The sequence below is a fragment of the Lycorma delicatula genome, chromosome 8 (assembly GCF_047948215.1).
Source record: "Lycorma delicatula isolate Av1 chromosome 8, ASM4794821v1, whole genome shotgun sequence".
NCBI lineage: Eukaryota > Metazoa > Arthropoda > Insecta > Hemiptera > Fulgoridae > Lycorma > Lycorma delicatula.
This window is the reverse complement of record NC_134462.1, coordinates 27210524-27228519: the sequence shown is the minus strand read 5'-3', so window position 1 is coordinate 27228519 and position 17996 is coordinate 27210524. Positions and strand designations below refer to the sequence as shown.

Below are 17996 nucleotides of genomic sequence, written 5' to 3'. Positions count from 1 at the left end.
AAATTCATCAGAAGTTGTACTTAGTGTATGGGCCTACAGTACCGAGTGAAGGAAAGGTTAGACAGTGGTGTCGAGACTTTAAAATTAGCCGCACAAATGTGCATTACGAAGAGCGGAGTGACAGACCCAGTACGACGAAATCGTTGAGCAAGTGAACCGAAAACTGCGTTGTGATCGGCGATTGACGATTAGTGCTCTGGCTGATGAATTTCCGCATGTTGGACGCACCTCTATCAACAGATTGTTACAGAAAAGCTCGGATATCACAAATTATGTGCAAGGTGGGTAATGAAAATGCTCACTGACCTACACAAAGAGCAAAGAATGTGCAGTGGACGAGCGTTTTTGAACCACTATCGACAAGATGGAGGTGATTTGTTCTCTCGCATTGTTACGAGCGACGAGACGTGGGTATCCTACACCAACACAGAATCGAAACAATAGTCAATGATGCCATTCAAGTTCCCAAAAACCGAAAAAGTTTAAGCATCTACTTACTCGAATCGAAAAATGTTGGCTACCGTCTTTTGGAACAAAAAGGGCGTCATTTTGGTTGATTTCATGGAACCTGGATGAACAATTACAGCTGACGTGTACTGTAAAACGCACACCAAACTGAGACGTGCGATCCAAAATCGACAACGCGGCAAACTGTCGTTCGGCGTAACCCTGCTTCATGACCACACCGTTGCCTTAACCAAGAAGAAGATTCAAGATTTTTGTTGGGTACCTTTTGGCCATCCTCCATGTAGTCCCGACCTTGCACCTAACAATTACTTCCTCTTCTTGCATTTGAAAAAGTGACTTGGTGGACAACAGTTTAAAAACAACAAGGAGCTCAAGACTGCCGTTATCAACTGGTTCAATTTTCAGGTGGTGACTTCTATGCAGAGGGGTTAAAGAAAGTGGTGCAGCATTAGGAAAAGTGCTTAGAACTGAATGGTGATTATGTAGAAAAGAGAATTAGATATTTAGTAAACTGCAATTGTAAGAAAAAACCTTTTCTCACGAGTTAATTTTTTTAATGACCAAACGGCCCTTACTTTATTAAATACAAATCAAAAACTTTGTCATCTTAAAAATTAGGTATTTGAATTATCAAAATCAATTAGATTTTTTTTGTTTTACAATTACTGACATTTTGCCTAGTTCTAAAATTGATATTTCTGATTGGGTAATTCCAAGGAAATTATTCATGGCTGATCCATCATTTAACAAATCATCTAATGTTCAAATACTAATTGGAGCTGAGTTATTTTATGAACTTCTTTGTGTAAACCAAATCAAATTGAAGAGTCCTGTTCTTCAGAAAACGGTTTTAGGGTGGATTATTTTAGGCAGGTTACATGAGAATTCCCCTACAGCCTATACATTCTTTTACACAGGTGATAAAACTGATAAACTAGTTGAGAATATTTGGAATACAGTAGTAATTGATGAGGAATGAGCAATCAGTGGAGAAGAGGCAATTTGTGAAAACTTTTTACTGAAATGGTCAAAATAACTACAAGTGGATGATTTATGGTTTCACTTCCAACTAGATCTAATGTTTCAAAATTAGGTCAATCTATAGAAATAGCTTTAGAATGTGGTTTAATCAATTACGACTATCAAAAAATCCTTAAATTAAACAAACAAACAATATTGTAAATTTATGCAAGAATATGAGCAATTAAATCACATGGAACTCCATGTGATTTAAAACAGAGTAATTTGCCTTGGAATGATTGTTTAATGAATGGACCTGTGGTTGAAGAAGATTTATTTTCAATTGTACTCGATTTTGAAAGCATTAATACACAATGACAGCCAATATTGAAAAATGGATCAGCAGATATTGTTAAATACTAATCAGACTTATTTTCAATTGATATTTTGGTGAGAAAATTCTATTCAAAAATTCTAATATATACAAATTATTGACTAACTTATGGTACAACATCTGCACCATACTTAGCAACAAGGACATTGAAAGAATTAGGAATAGATAATTTATATTCATTCGACTACGCAGCATGTCAAACAATGCTTTTTACATTGACATTCTAACATAGGTAGTTTACCAAGGCAGCATGTTCAACCTTCACGTCTGCTTTTGAACATTGGTATTGACTGTGGTACCTTTTGCATACTGTTGTTTCACCAACAAGGAGCAAAGTCTAACAAGGATTATGTAGATCAGTAACAGATTTTGTTGGAGCATGAAATGAGCTTTAAGGTCTTTTCCTTGGAAAAGACTTAAGATTTATTCATTTAAAGATTTATTTATTTTCAACTATTCATTCATTAATTCAAGATTTATTCACAAGAATTATTCATTCAAGGATTTAATTCATGTATTATTTATTCGTTAATTTATTACTCAAATATTAAACAGTGTGCCCACTTCCAATTAGTGACAATAATGAATAGACATTGCATATTTGTTATTTTACCTTTCATTTCTTGGCTCTACAGTTAGGAGGCGTATTGAAGGTGCAGTGTTAAGGAGTTTTAACTTAAAAGTTATTCAAATTTATTGATCAAGGAAATTTGTTATGTCAGATGTTAAAATCATCTGTTTATTGTATAATCTGTTTATTGTATATTGTTATCGTTTAAATCTTAATAAAAACTCAGTATTATTCAAGTTCATTAATATTGGGTGTCATGTATATGTTTTTAGGCTATATATGTCCAACCCTAACAACAGTTTGTTTCGTATAATGTTAGAATATATAAAAATTAAAGTTAAATAAAAAAATAAATCTATAGCAACTTAATCATTTCAGTAGCTAATAATCGCCTTAACCTTGAAATTATGATTTAAAAATTAGAAGAGTAGAAATGAACATAATACAAGGGACCTGCGTAAGGGCAAATACGAGGGTTTTTTTTTCAAGGTGCGATTGGTCGTGAAATAAAAACCCGCGTAAAAATCGGATGAACCTTTGCCCGCATATGTGTTGCGCAGCGTCTCTAGTATAGCCTTCAATCACGCCGCGTCACTTCGTTAGTTCTGAACACGCAGATAGCACGTAAACATGTCTACAACAATAGCATCTCCGGCCAAGTGCCAAGTGCGAAGTGCGTGCGGTAATTCGATTTCTTCAGGCTGAGGGATGTAATGCAGCTGAAATTCATCGACGAATAAGTAATATGTACGATTACACTTCAATGAGTGACAGCAAAGTGCGACAATGGTGCAGGAACTTTAAAGCAGGACGTGCAGATGTTCATGATACAGGCGGTCAGGGAAGGAAGCGAGTGTCAACCGATGATCTCGTTGAGCGAGTGGATGAGGCAATTCGAGAAAATCGTCGGTTCACAATTTCTGTATTGAGTGATTCGTTTCCTGAAATTTCAAGGTCAGCTCTCTACACCATTGTGAGAGAGACTTCAGTACCGCAAACTGTGTGCGAGATGGGTTCCCAAGATGCTGCCCGACCATCACAAAACAGTGAGAATGGACGCCTCCAGCGCTACCGCAATGAAGGAGAAGATTTTTTGATTGTCACAGGGGACGAGACATGGGTCCATTTCGGAACTAAAGAAACAAAAGAACAATCCAAACAGTGGATTTATTCTCATTCTCCCAGTTAACCAAAGCTCCAACAGAAAGTGTATGGCTATTGTGTTCTGGGCCCGGAATGGAGTTCTCTTGGTGGAATTCATGGAACGTGGCACGACCATCACTGCAGCCTCATACTGCGTGACTCTTCAACGTCTACGAAGGGCAATTCAGAATAAGCGGAGAGGAATGTTGTCATCAGGCATTGTCTTTCTCCATGACAATGCTCGGCCGCACACTGCAGCTGTAACAAAGAAGCTCCTGCAGCGTTTTCGTTGGGAAGTGTCACTCACCATACATCCCGGACTTGGCTCCATCCGATTTTCACCTCTTTGCTCACATGAAACGCTGGCTAGGAGGACAACATTTTGGCACAGAAATCGAGCTGCAGACCAGCGTAGATACATGGCTGAAAACAGGCGGTTCCATTCTATGACGAGGGTATTGGAAAGTTGGTACCACGCTACGACAAATGTCTAAATCGTAGTGGCGACTATGTAGAGAAATAGCGTAACTATGTACTTGTTAAAAGTAAACATTTTTTTATTTTCACTGTGGTTTTAATTTCGTGATCGATCGGACCTTGAAAAAATAACCCTCGTAACATGATGATACTTATGATAATCTTAATATTTCTCAAAGTATGAGAATAACTACTAAATTGTTTTTAGAATTGATTGCTTACTGTGGTTTTATAATTAACATATTTTTTAGCATTTACAATAATAATTTTACGAAATAAAGGTATATAATAAATAATAAAAACAAATATTTAAAAAAATTTATTCCAAAGTATGTTTCAGTTTTATTGTTTCTAATTTGGTTTTTTTTTTTTTTTTTTTTTGTAACATTTCAAGATGGTGAAAGTAGTAGGCGGTAGTTGGGTCAAGCGCCAAATTCAAGGTGCCGGATCCTGGCTTGCCAACCTCTCAAGCAGCCGTTAAAAAGTAATATTTAATTTGCAAACAAGGTTTGGACGGAGTCTGTCTTCAATTTTGTAGATAACTACTCATCTGTAGGCCATCATTGTAACTATAACAAACGACAAATAACGTCACAGAATAGGAATGTTTACTAGCGCCATGGGGATAGCTTCTGCAGCTGTAGTGGCAGATGACATCACCATAGAAGGTGTATCAGTTTGTTACCACTAAGAAGCAGTACCGTATACCTCTCTTAATGTCTTCATTTGGTTCGGTTCTAACCCACTGCAGCGCTAGTGTCTTGGCAACAAAACCTCAACGGCGCTCTAACCAACTACCGCATACACGATTTGATCATCTTGGAAACTTCCCTTTTCCCTATGGGAAACTACCATTTGCCTCGCAGTGTTGCCAATCTTATATCTTTACATATTTATTTAACAAATATTTCAAAAGGTTGGCAAGACTGAGGATCTGCCATTGGATTTGTTGCTTGAATCGTCTTCCGCCTACTACTGATATCTATTGATGATATTTATCGGAGCGATATTCATTTACCATTAATTATACTGCAACATTCCGGCGGTAGAATTAAACGCAATCCTAATCTATTTGTCTTATGCCACGTCAACCATTTCTGAAAGAAAAAATAAATCAGGAAAATAGTAATTAGTAAATTATTATTAAAGAAGATTTAATTAAGATCTAAAGCAGTGTCCTGATTAACTCTTCAACGCCCAGATCAAACCGCTTAACCTAGGTATGACAATTTTCGATGGTAGTCTTATAACGTTGGTACCCAATACGGAAGGATTTTAAAAACCTCCGTCCATAAGGGAAGGAAAAGTGGCGATACTTTTTTTTTTATAAAAGTTCTATATTTTAGATACTGAAGGTATTACATTCATGAAAATTCGTATCTAAACTCTGCTTTAAAAACAGTTTGACAAGTGTTTCACCATTTTGTAAACATCCAATTTGGAAGACAAGGGGACGATAACAAAATTTGGTTTGAAAATTCTAAATCTTAAATATATTTAACTAATAATGTCTGCATTGTAGAAAACGATTCCGGTTCACTCTCTCCATCGTTTTACCGATCAAATTCGATTCCAAATATTGTTACTTTGTCGCTCAAGTAAGATTTAGACAAATTTAAACATAAATAGTAAAATTTGCCAATATGCTCGACAAAACAACCTCTAATGTTTCTTCTGAAAATTTATTCCAAGTACAAAACCAATTGCATAAGTATAAATAATAAAGTAGTAACATGATATATTTTTATGATGTTATTGAAATGTTAATGCAACATTTCTATCGTTAATTTTAACAAAATAAAACTAGTAATAAAATTTTTCTACTAGTCATAGTTATTTTTCGTTTATAAAAATTATTAAATATTGAAGCTTTTGTTTTATTTTTTTTGGAAAAAATTCAATTGTGCTATAACAGTTTTATATTTATAAGGTATAACCTTAGAATATATGGTACTTTTTGATTTTCGGTTGATGTTCGGTGTGACGCCTAAAGTAAAAAAATTAATTTCATTTCTCTTCCCACTCTTAGGTTTATACATAGATCTATAATTATAGTTATTAGTTTATTTTTAAAAAAAAGCCCCACAAAGAAACGGGGAAACTTTTAGGACATGTTCTACTGGTGAAAATAATGAAAGAAGTTCATATAAACATACGTCTGGAAACGCTTTTATTTTCGAGTTACAGCTAGCGAAAGATTTTTCCCGGATTTCAGCTCGTCTAATAAAAAGCCGTACTGTAATTTTTGGGACTCAAATTAAAGAGTAAAGTTGATTGGTTTTTTCCTAATTTGAGCTGGGAAACAGCATAAAAGAGGTTCCAGAATTGTAACTTCAGTATTTCTTAAGATATCCGACGTAAAACACAAAACTCGGGTCGAAAGACAAGTTTTTTTTAGGTTTGTAGTTCAAAAGCTTCGTTAAATGACTAATAAATGAGGAATATTTAGTAAAAAAACTTGTAGAGATGTAATTCTGGCAAAATTAATGTAAGTACAGCCAATAAAAAATAAATAACTTAAAAATCGGCTTTTTATTAACGCAAAACAAACGAAAAATAGACAGAAAATCGTATTATTCTTTCTGTACCTAATAAATATTATTAAAAAATATCAATAAAATACATGAAATGATAAAAATGATAGAATAATAGACCTCAGTTACAGCAGTAATTTTCGAAATCCCCTTCTCAATGTATGCAGCACTCTGCCCAATGTAAAATATATCTGGTGGCTTTCCGTATCATCTCAGGATCGTTTTATTTAAATTCAAGAGCATTTGTATTTTAATGAGTAACTCTTTTTTCTGTATACTATCGTATGGCCCCAAATGAGTAATCTACAATAGTGACGTTAAATCAGGTGATTGTGATGGCCAATAACCACGATCGTTATTGGTCCACCACGTCCAATGCAGTTTAAAGAAAAATGTGGCGTTCACCATCGTGCTGGAAAATCATTTGCCATCTGGTTTGTATAGGTACATCTTCCAAAAAAGCCGGAAAATTATTTTTCAAGAAATGAACGTATGCATCTCCCGTAAAATTATCATTGAAAACAACTGATCCCAGAATTGTCATAAATAAATCCACACCAAACATTAATGTTAAATCTATCTGGAAACTAGTTTCCACAGTACCATGTGGATTGTCTTCGCTCCATAAATTACTAATTTTTAGAACTGAAAACTCCGTTTCTCATAAAAGTAAATAAAATTGAGTTTACCTTAGCGTTGTCTTGGAGCGAATGACAAGTTTAACCGCTGGAGCTAATCTTTTAGCCGAAAATTTTGAACCTAATGCAGGTGGAAAGGATAAAAATTTGCCCGCAGAATGCGCCATACGTTTTTTTTGGATATACCAGTGCGACATGAAATTCGCCTTGTACTAGCTGTGCTTGGGCTGATTATGTTGAATGATGTTGATATGATGTTCATCATTAACACGATGATTTACTTGGGGTTCAAGTAATTCTTTGCTAATATATCGAAGAATGTTTAAAAAGAAAAGCATAAAATTTTTAAAAGTCCTTTTATTATAAGAGCTGAAATCCAGGCGAAATATTTCATTAACTCGAAAACAAAAGCGTTTCCAGACCTATGAAATCAGAACCTTTTTCATTATTTTCACCAGTAGAACATGTACTGAAAGTTTCTCCGTTTCTTCAAGGAACACACTGAAAGGAAGATAAAATATCTGAAAAAATGGCATTTGGTAATTTTTTGAAAACGGTGATAAAAATATTAGAATTCTGTTAAATATTTATAATGAGAATTTATTCAGAAAAAGTCGTCAAAATTTTGAACAAATTGTGGATGTATACCCTACCAATAATTTCTATAGAATGTTGTGTATATTAATTTTAAATTTACTTTTAAGATGAAAACCAATAAAAAATCATTATGACTCCTGAAACTGCTAAAAACATTTTCCTAATGACACTAAATTATCCTTTAATCTAATTTTAGGTGGAAGTTTAACTGTATTAGAGGCGTAGCGTTCGTTTAACAGTTTAACTGATTTTGTAAAAAAATTGATATAAAACGTATTTAGCAAATAAATATAAAAATATTATTACACTCAAAGAAAGGATTTCAGGCGTTTAGTCTCGCCACGCTCATCAGTATAGTTGATGCTGTTTCCTATTCACCAGTCACAGTTAATCATTTTATAGAGCACAATCTGAGAAATCTAACAAATTTTTTTGTTAGCCTCAAAATAAATTTAAGTGGTGTTTGTTAATTATTACTAATAGTTCAGACAGCCATCACTCTGTTCTACATTAATTATCTTTAATTAAAGATAATACATAATTATATTTGTTTATAATAATATATTTAAACAATTTGTTAATTGCAAATAATATGCTGTTATTTGAGAAAACTTAAAAAGATCACAGTATATTCTAAATAGTTATTGTTACGAGGGGCAACTGAAATGTAATACACACAGGAAACGTACCGGGAAAATAAAATGTTACACAAAGCAAAAGGTTCTGTTATGTTGTAGTTGCAGTCCCCTACAACTAACATTTCAAAACTCATTGACCCCCAACCACTCATTTTCTGTCAGTCGCTAAAACAACATGCAGTGATTGAATTTTTAACAGTAGAAAAAGTGAACGTTAGTTTTAAGAAAATGAAAAAATTATTGATTGAAAATAATCTGAGCAGATAGGCAATAATAATTCACGCATCAGAAGCTGTACGCAAATATGAGGATGAATCTCGCAATGGTCAACCAGTTTCTGGGACGGTTGAGAGCACCAAAAGGAGTGGATTAATCGATTCAAAATTACCGTTGCATTACATAACAGCGCATCGCCATGCGGATCTTACTAATAAGTATTTCGAAAGAACAAGTAGGACACAATGCACAGGTAGGCCACCGTATCGCGGTGGATGACACGCAAACTCAAAGGAAAGAACAAACTCGCAGAAAAAAAGACATTGTGAACAGTTTCTGAAACTTTAGCATGGCCAGGGAAATGATAAAACCTTCCTTAAATATTTTGACCGGAGATGAAATTAGGATGCATGATTGTGATCCAGAAGAAAAACGACAGAAGCATAGAATATCGGCACTATGGTTCGCCAAAGTTAAAAATATTCAAAACACAACTCTCTCTAAAAGGTTTTCTTGATAGTGTTTGCTAAACACGTGTTCATAACTGACTACCTAGAAGCCGGGTGGACTGTTTATTCTGTGCATTACATAGAGATATTAAAATAACGTAGGAGATCTGTGTGTCATATTCGACAATCAATTCTGCAACAAGATAATGCTCGGTGTATATGTATTAATGCAATGAATGTGTACATCGCGTGCAACCTCCAAGGCTATTATAAATTGAAAGTTGAATTTATTCCATACCCTCTATACTTAACAGATTTGGCGCCCTGCGATTTTAATTTTTTTCCTCAATTAAAGTGGGATATTAAGGATATTGGAATGAGAAAACTGGTTCACCATTTTGAGATATGTAAAGCAGTTAATGGTGGCAATATTACGTTTATAAAACTTTTACGTCGTATTTATTTCATTTGACTTAACTTTAAATGGTGGCTACGTAGAAAATTAAATACAATTTTTTTTTGTAGCAAATAAAATGTAGTAATATTTGTTTCCGTTTGATTATCTCCATTTACAATTTATGAATGACTGTGCATTACATTTCAGTCTACCCTCTTTTTTTTATTGTAATTATTTTAATTTGTACCTTGTAGTAGTATCTAATAATCAAGTACACTAAAAAGATATAAATAACTGTGAAGATAAATATCAGAATTCCGGCTCCTGCTGACATGTATTGAGGATTATCTTTTATTTTTAAATACCACGCTAGTTTTAACATCCAAAGCATTGTTGTCGTTAACATGACTAATATTGCTATATCACATGCCATAAATCTGTAAAAGTCAAATACATATACTATGATTTAAAAAATTAAAATTAATTCTATTTACATATTAATTTTGTTAATTTGAAAACCATTAAAGGATAAATATTTTCTTGTAATAAACAAGAACCTGATATGGGGGAATTGTTGCATAATCGTCTTTTAGTTCTTCCTTTGCTTCTTTTGAAAAAGTTTCCATTACTTTCATTCCCACATTTCCCTTATTTTTCTTAAATTTCTTATTTATGTTGATTGATTAATTTTATTAGTTTGATATATATATATATATATATATATATATCAATTTTTATATTAAAAAAAAGTTACTTTCTTTAGGGAGTTTAAGTTATTATTATTGTTATTTTTTTAATACAACTTCCTTTTCTCCGCTTAACCTCAATTAGTTGATAACATGTGAATCCCATCCACCACTATTATGTCAGCTATAAGTTATACAAAGTTAACTACCATTTTATAAAAAAAAATAAATAAATAAAAAAATAAATGATGAGATTAAATAATTATTGCAATCGATCAGAAAAAATGGACAGTACCAAAGATGTCACTTTATATACACACATTGAAAAGATTAGAGACACGTATCAGAAAACGAAGAATTGCATTCTATGAACATCTACAAAGAATGGATTCAAACAGATTCGCTAACAAAATTTTCACACACTTCTGTAACAAAATACCAACAATAAATGGTTTCAAGAAACAAGGAAAGATTTAAATGAACTCGCAATAACTGATGTCAACATCAAACAATGATTACCTCTGAGGAATAAATTACATTACAGGTATTCAGGAGAAAAAGTATCGGACTGGAACAACTGAAGGACTGAAGAAAGGAAAGAAAAACACAGGAAGATTATGACAAAAATTTGGAAGAACAAGAAACGTGGTCCAAAGATGCTTAATTGAACCCAAAAAATAAAATTACAATTTAAAAAAAAAATACAAATTGCAAATTCACTTCAGTTTTGCATCATCATCAGTGGATTTTACCTTTGTGTTTTTTTATTTATGTTTTCCAAAATATAATATTCATACTAATAGCAAGTGTATAGTTAAATTAGGAAACAAACAACAGTAATACTAAAATGTAAAATAATTTTTGCTCTTTAAAAAATATTACAACCAAATTGTTTGACAGAGGACAGAAAAATGTAAAGAAAAGGGGAAGAAAAATCTCTTTATAAAATTCAATATTATTATCGATCGGAAGGTGGTAAGCCTGTGGTAAAAATTTCTATTCCCAATTCTAAAACCACCCATTTAAGGGAAATGTATTCAGTCAAGGGTAGTCTTAATATATTTATGTTAAATATATCATTAAGATTACAAATACTAGAACAGATCATTTTGCAATCTTAAAATTAATACTTTTTGAATTACTCGTAGTTACATTAAATTTTTATTTCCAACATTATATTAGCTTTACGGGCAAAGTATGATTATCGTTTCAAGTTTTTTTAATGTTTTTGTTCAGATTGTTGAGATATACAGGTGAAGGGGGGAATAAATCCTGCCCGTCTGTGTATTATTGACGTCTACTTTAAGTGTTAACTCAGGTCTTACTACTCATAAATTGAGTGACCTCTACATATGACAGAGACGCAATTAAAATTTTGAGTTGTGATCTCTAAGTGTAGGCAGATTTGATTTGAAAGATTGGCAATGAAATTTTTTCTAGTACGATTTCGAAATCTTTTAAAAAAGAAGATTTTTTCATTTCTTTTTCTCCAAATAACTCATATTGGGAACTACAAGGGAGCAAAGGAAAAGGCTTGGGGTAGAAATGGATGGAGAAAGCGGTAACATGTCACCGGGCAGAACACCAGATGGTAATAATGATGACTCATATTCAGAAATAACGATTTTAGTCGAAAATTTCACATTCTTCCAGATATGCTGAATTTGATCTGAATGGGTATACACGGATTTACATTCTTACATGTAAGAGATTAATTGCTATTAAATTTTGGAGTTTGGATTTCAAAAGGGAAAATATTTGGAATAGGTTAATCTACATTAGATTTTTATACTTTGAGACTTAGTAATTCAACATGTTTAAACGTTTACATTTAGGCTTGTATTCAAATATCGTACAGGTAGTTTGCTAATACAAGTAAGCTCATGCAGGTGATGTAATTATTAGTATTACCCTTATACACCATTCGCTGTACTGTATGCGTAGACTTATTTTATTATGTATAAAACTTTTCGTTAAAGATCTGTATATATATATATATAAAGGTGTTTTGATCGAGATGTTTATCGACTCGTTTAATAGAAGCAACATATTTATCGTTATAATCACGTTTAACGCCTCGAATTAAAATGAAAGAAAATGCAGAAATTGAAAATAAATTTTGTATGCTTCCAATGATTTTAAATTAAATTAAAAACAATGTACGCTAAAATTTATATAAAAAAATAAGGGAAAATAAAAACAAAATAAACCGAAATATTAGTCATCGTTTTAAGTAGTGGCAATCGGTTCGAACAGTCGCTCATCTTATCCACGAGCATTAAAGTATGTTATAAAACCGCTAGGCTGCGCTAACCACTTTATGTATCTTGATAAACGCGTCGACTGTTTCGTTGTACTGCAAAACAATTGACGGTTGTGTTGAGTTGGTCAGTTGAATAAACCGTATGTGTAGTATATCTTACTTCGTTGTGCCAATTTGTTACAGTGAAGCTCCGAAACATACTTGTAATATAATATATATATATATATATATATATTATTTAATTGCGTATTGTTTGTTTTCCCAATGCAGGAATGAAAAGAGATTTATAATAATTTGTAATCTGGGTAAACATTTTTATTATTAACATTAATTTATACTAGTTTTGCTTTTCTATCTACTGTTAAAATTGTGTAATTATTCCCTAAGAACTGGTGTTGTAAAATCGGACAAATATTGAATAGAATATTAAAAAATTAATCTGTATTTATAAAATTTTAATCTATATTTCCTATGATAACATTAGAATAGTATTTTTTGATTATGTATTTACTGAAACCAAAATTTTAAATACAGCAAATCAAAAGATAGAGTATAGGGATTGAAATGTTTCTAGATAAAAAAAAAAACAATTTTCCGGCAAGTTTAGTGACAGTGACGTCCAGCTTTTGTTGTTGAATGCTGTTTTAAAAACAATTCAGCAGATTGGCGTTTTTATCAGACTCGCCTCTAATTTAGATAAAATTTAAAATATACCTAAGTTATTTGTTAAACTGAAATTATTCGTCGGGAACATCTTTCATCCGCGTTAAGTAAGTCAGCGTAAATAAACTAGTGAGAAATTTGAGTTTAGTTAAGATTAGGTTATAAGTAATTTATAAATTTGACAGAAACTTACGTCATGTATCTCAATCACAATTCGATATCTAACCTTATTCTTAACTAAATTTAATTGAAACCAAATTAGTGTTTAGTCAGAAAATAATGTATATTATACGTGCATATTATAAAGTAACGAAATTTGAGTGCGGGTGCTGCGTAATTTTACAGGGATACAACTCGGGTGAATAATAATTTGACTCTATAAATAATTTCAATTGTAACGAATAACTAAGATCCTAAATAAGGTATATTCCAAATTTCTTCAAAATCAGAGGTGAATTGGTTAATGTATTTAATTACCTAATTTTATGATTATTTTTAATGCATAACACACACAGGCATGAAAGACAATAATTTTTTTTATTTATGGAAGCTACCCTTTTTTATATCACTTCCCAATACATAACACTCTCGTTTTGGTACTGGGGTTAAATTAATGGAATTGTTTCATGACTAGCTGACCTTAGTTTGGACAAGAATAAATGTCGAATTAATATTTATTATATTTTTTGACATTTGAATTTTGATTTTTGTCTTGTGGTGGAATCTTGGGCTGATTCTTTTTTCTTTTATTGTAAACCTCATTTTTATCATACCATGCGCATTTCAACTGTATTATTCACTTTCAGAAGTTAAAGTGACCTTCTGAATTTCTCTTTTTGAAGTAGGTACGTAATTGGTAAAAATAAATGAGTGTATACATAGTTTTATTTACCATACGTTATTCTTATTTAAATCTTAAGAATACATACATCCCTCTATTAGATAATTTGTATCATTATCAATGACTTTTTGTGTGCCAAGAACCATCTATGTGTACCCGTACTAGGAACGAACAATTAAAAGTATCTGAGTTGTATCACTCGTTAAGGGCTAGGTGTCCCTTATTGCATCTAGTATTTTCTGGAACAGGTTCTCGTCCCCTATCAAGCGATGCCACATGATTCGGTTAATTAGGATTCCACGCGGTGCCTGACAGTTCACTGTGCTTTTTATCACGCCATTTCAGCGACCTCTACAAGGGTTTAACGGTTTGAATATGAGCACCGCTATGAGGTTCAAGGGAAATAGTATCGATGATTTACGGTTTAACGGAGAAACCGTTTCAATTCCAATGCATCGGTTTGCTAAGTACGCCAGGAATCGTATCTTATTCTACCGTCATTAACGTTGTCTTTGATAGCATTTGGCAGGATTTGAATCCATCTGCAGCAAACTTTCACAACGAAACACTTGCCAGTTTCACGACAAATGCTACTGTAAAACCATTTCTCACGATCAGAATGATTGTTTCACCTTGAGAACAGCCTCACATGGATTTCAACGACTATACAGTTTCCACCAATTTTATTTTGTTTGTGCTATCAATATAGTCGACACATACTTTTTTAATGAAATTATTTTTGTAGATTACTATACTCGGACCCATACCTGATTTAGCAACAAAGCACATATACTTATTTTTTAATAATAAAATATTATTAATAAATACATATTATATGTGTATTTGTAAATATATACTTATTTAATAAACCTAAATTATAATTTCAGTTATTACGTGTCGTCCAACTGAGTTGTACAATTTTAAAATTTTGACAACTAATAATGTAAGATCAGAATTAGTTTGACGCCAAGGGTCAGAGACGGTAGGAAAATTTTCAGATCTGTTAAGATCCATCTATTCTTATGGGCTTTATAAACTATCTCTTTTTGTGCTGTAAAAAAAAATCTTGTGTGGAAACCACATGACTTCCTTGTACGCCTATTAAATTACACATACATAGGCTTACCATATTTTTTTGGGTTCAACCCAGTACATATTTTTGAAATTACTTAAAAGTCTTAACGGTTTACTGAAACTTTAAACTTTATTTATTCAGTTGTGTTTTTCACTAGACATGACTTTTTCAGAAACAGTTTTGTTTTTTTTTAATTACATCATAAAATTCACGTCAACAAAGTTTTGAATTAATTTTAATATTTAGCAGATATTTAACAGAAATACTGAAAGTTTTCAATATACTTTCTGCAGACCAAATGTTCCCCGTAATTGAAAAAACTCTCAAGCAGATGCTTCAGGAGCAGATGTTTCAGGCAAAGGCATCGCAAACCATTTTAGAAATACTGCAACATGAAATATCAGTCTTTTGAAACACCTTAAAAATTGCTTTCCACTTCTCTTCATTAGTATCTGTTACTTTTTCAGAACTTGAACTACAACCTATCCTTTGGTTTTTCAATTACCTTCAATATTTATGGAATCTTTTATAATTTATTAACAACTTGTGCACTTTCTTCTAAATCAGACCAGGCAATTTCAGTTCGTAAATTTATCCACTGAAACTTTATAAAAACTGGTTCTACATTACTCTAAGTATTGGATACTAGAATTATAAAAATTGTTGATGCTTGAGAAGAATTTTTGTTCCTGAAAATCATTATTTTCTTTTAGAGTGCATAGCAATTCTTTGGCAGAAGATTGTATAAATTTGTGGGTTTTTCTTTCCTGAAGTTGACAAATTAATTCAGAATATGTCTAAAATGCTTCTGTTGCTGTGATAGAATTAGCTTCTAATTTCAGAACTACATTATTAAATAACTGTAGGTACCATGTAAAAATTTCAAAAACAGTTCACTTTCTAGATTTTCAAAAATCAACTAATTTTTGGTATTTGTCACAAGATAAGTATGATTTTAGGCCATCAAAATGGAAAGAATTCTTTCTATTGCAGTTAACAAACTAAGGAACTCTGTGCTACTATGAGATAATACTTTTTTGTAATCTGTTTCCAAAAATTCACAGAACTCTAAGTTTCATTACTGGCACTGTATATATGTGAAAATATTTATAAATCTTTATAACGATTAACTTTTATGTCCAGGGGTAGAGAACCACTTGCGGTTTGTACTGAATTGTGTAATGTGGGCTGAACAACCAATTCCTAAAATAGGTCTATCTAAATCACTATAAACTTTTCTGAACACATTTTCATTCACTTTTCTCTTCACATTACTGTTAGTGTTATCAGCAGTGTAACAAACCCTTTTCTTCAGGTTTGTATTTTTTCACATACTGCAAAAGATACCGAGACAAAATTTGAGCAGTTTCACATGAACTTGAATTCCCTCCTTCTGACTGAAATATCTTACAACAATCGGAACAAGTTTTACTTCACTTCTGTTTGAGCTATCCATCATTACTGTTACATAATTAATGTTTACCAAAGAACACAACACATTATCAAATATAAATGGTGAAATAATGTTAATTGTCTCGGTTTTGGTTCTAGCAGATGAAAATTTTGGGTCATAACTTTTTAACCAGTTTAGATGTGCAGTCTGATGTTTGGAAACTGAGTTTGTGTCTAGCAGTGTGGTTTGAAAATATAGCTTCTTTAACAGATCACTTATTGTTATTCCCATCTTTGGCTTTAAAAAAAAATTCTAATGTTTGCTGAAGCAGTAGCATTATAGCACTCCTATGTTTAGCTGTTTTTATGTGGTCTTCAATATTACCCTTTCCTTTACGTACAACAGAAAATTCTCCAGTACATAGTGTGCAATAAACACGTTCATTGTTACTGTCATTACGCAATTTCAAAACTTTGTATTCCTGTTGCAGGTTAACATTAAAAATACGTTTTCTTTTGCCCATTGCTAAACGATAAGACAAAAAACGAATAAAGATGAAATGATCAAAAACGTGTAGATGAAATACTTTAAACACAAAAACAACATAAACATATTGCCCCAGTGGTGTTGCCAAATGACTAAGTAAAACGTTGTGGCGAGACCGGTAGCCACGCTTCCGTCAAAATCGGCGTCAGCACTTGCTCCGAGATCGGCTGAGAGATACACGGCCGTAAGGGAATGTTTAAAACCTCGATGTCAAACATATAGGTCTAAAATTAAAAAAAATCCTTGCCAGTCATAAAATTCTTAAACCCCGGACAGCACTAAAAAACCAGGACAGTCCGGGCTAATCCCGGACATATGGTAACATATATAATTACATATATAATTTGTTTTTAAATGAAGAGTACGTAGAATTTTATTTCATTAATAATTTCTGATATTTTTTTCTTTTTTTTTATTGTTATTGTTGAATTATTTCTTATCGTAATTTTTTTCTATAATCAGAGGTTAATTAATAAATCAATATATTTAAATTAAAAAAATGAAGTTAAAAAAAAGAGATGAAGTCTGATTCGAACCGATGTGTCTTTCCCTTGTAAGATTCAAATATTTCATTAATTAAAATTTCATTTGGCTGTAACTCTGGAACCAATGAAAATAAATACCACTTATGATTTATAGCTGAAATGCTCTCAATGAGGGCTTATTACAGCAGTTAAGAAAAAGTCCAAAATCCATTTTTTTTATTTTGGGCTTTTTTGGACACTTTTGGTTCAGTCGATTACATCAAAAGGGGAGGTGTAAAACTAGATGTTAACAGTTCTAAATCCAAAATTTCAACATCCTACTGCTAATCGTTTTTGAGTAATGCGAGATACGTACGTACAGACGTCACGTCGAAACTAGTCAAAATGGATTCAGGGATGGTCAAAGTGGATATTTCCGTTGAAATCTGAAAACCGACATTTTTCGCGATCACAAAACTTCTTTTACTTTGTACAAGTAAGTAATTATTTGTCCAAAAAAATAATGCAAGCTTTCAACAGTTCTTTTCTGCTTTTCAATGGGAAACTTAATTCGATATTGGGT

General features: G+C 32.3%; 1 protein-coding gene across 2 annotated transcripts in view; it reads left to right on the top strand.

Moving 5' to 3' along the window:
* LOC142328856 (major facilitator superfamily domain-containing protein 6-like) overlaps positions 1–17996 on the top strand; it is a 189754-nt gene that overhangs the window by 126401 nt on the left and 45357 nt on the right. The gene's annotated exons all lie outside the window — the stretch shown is intronic.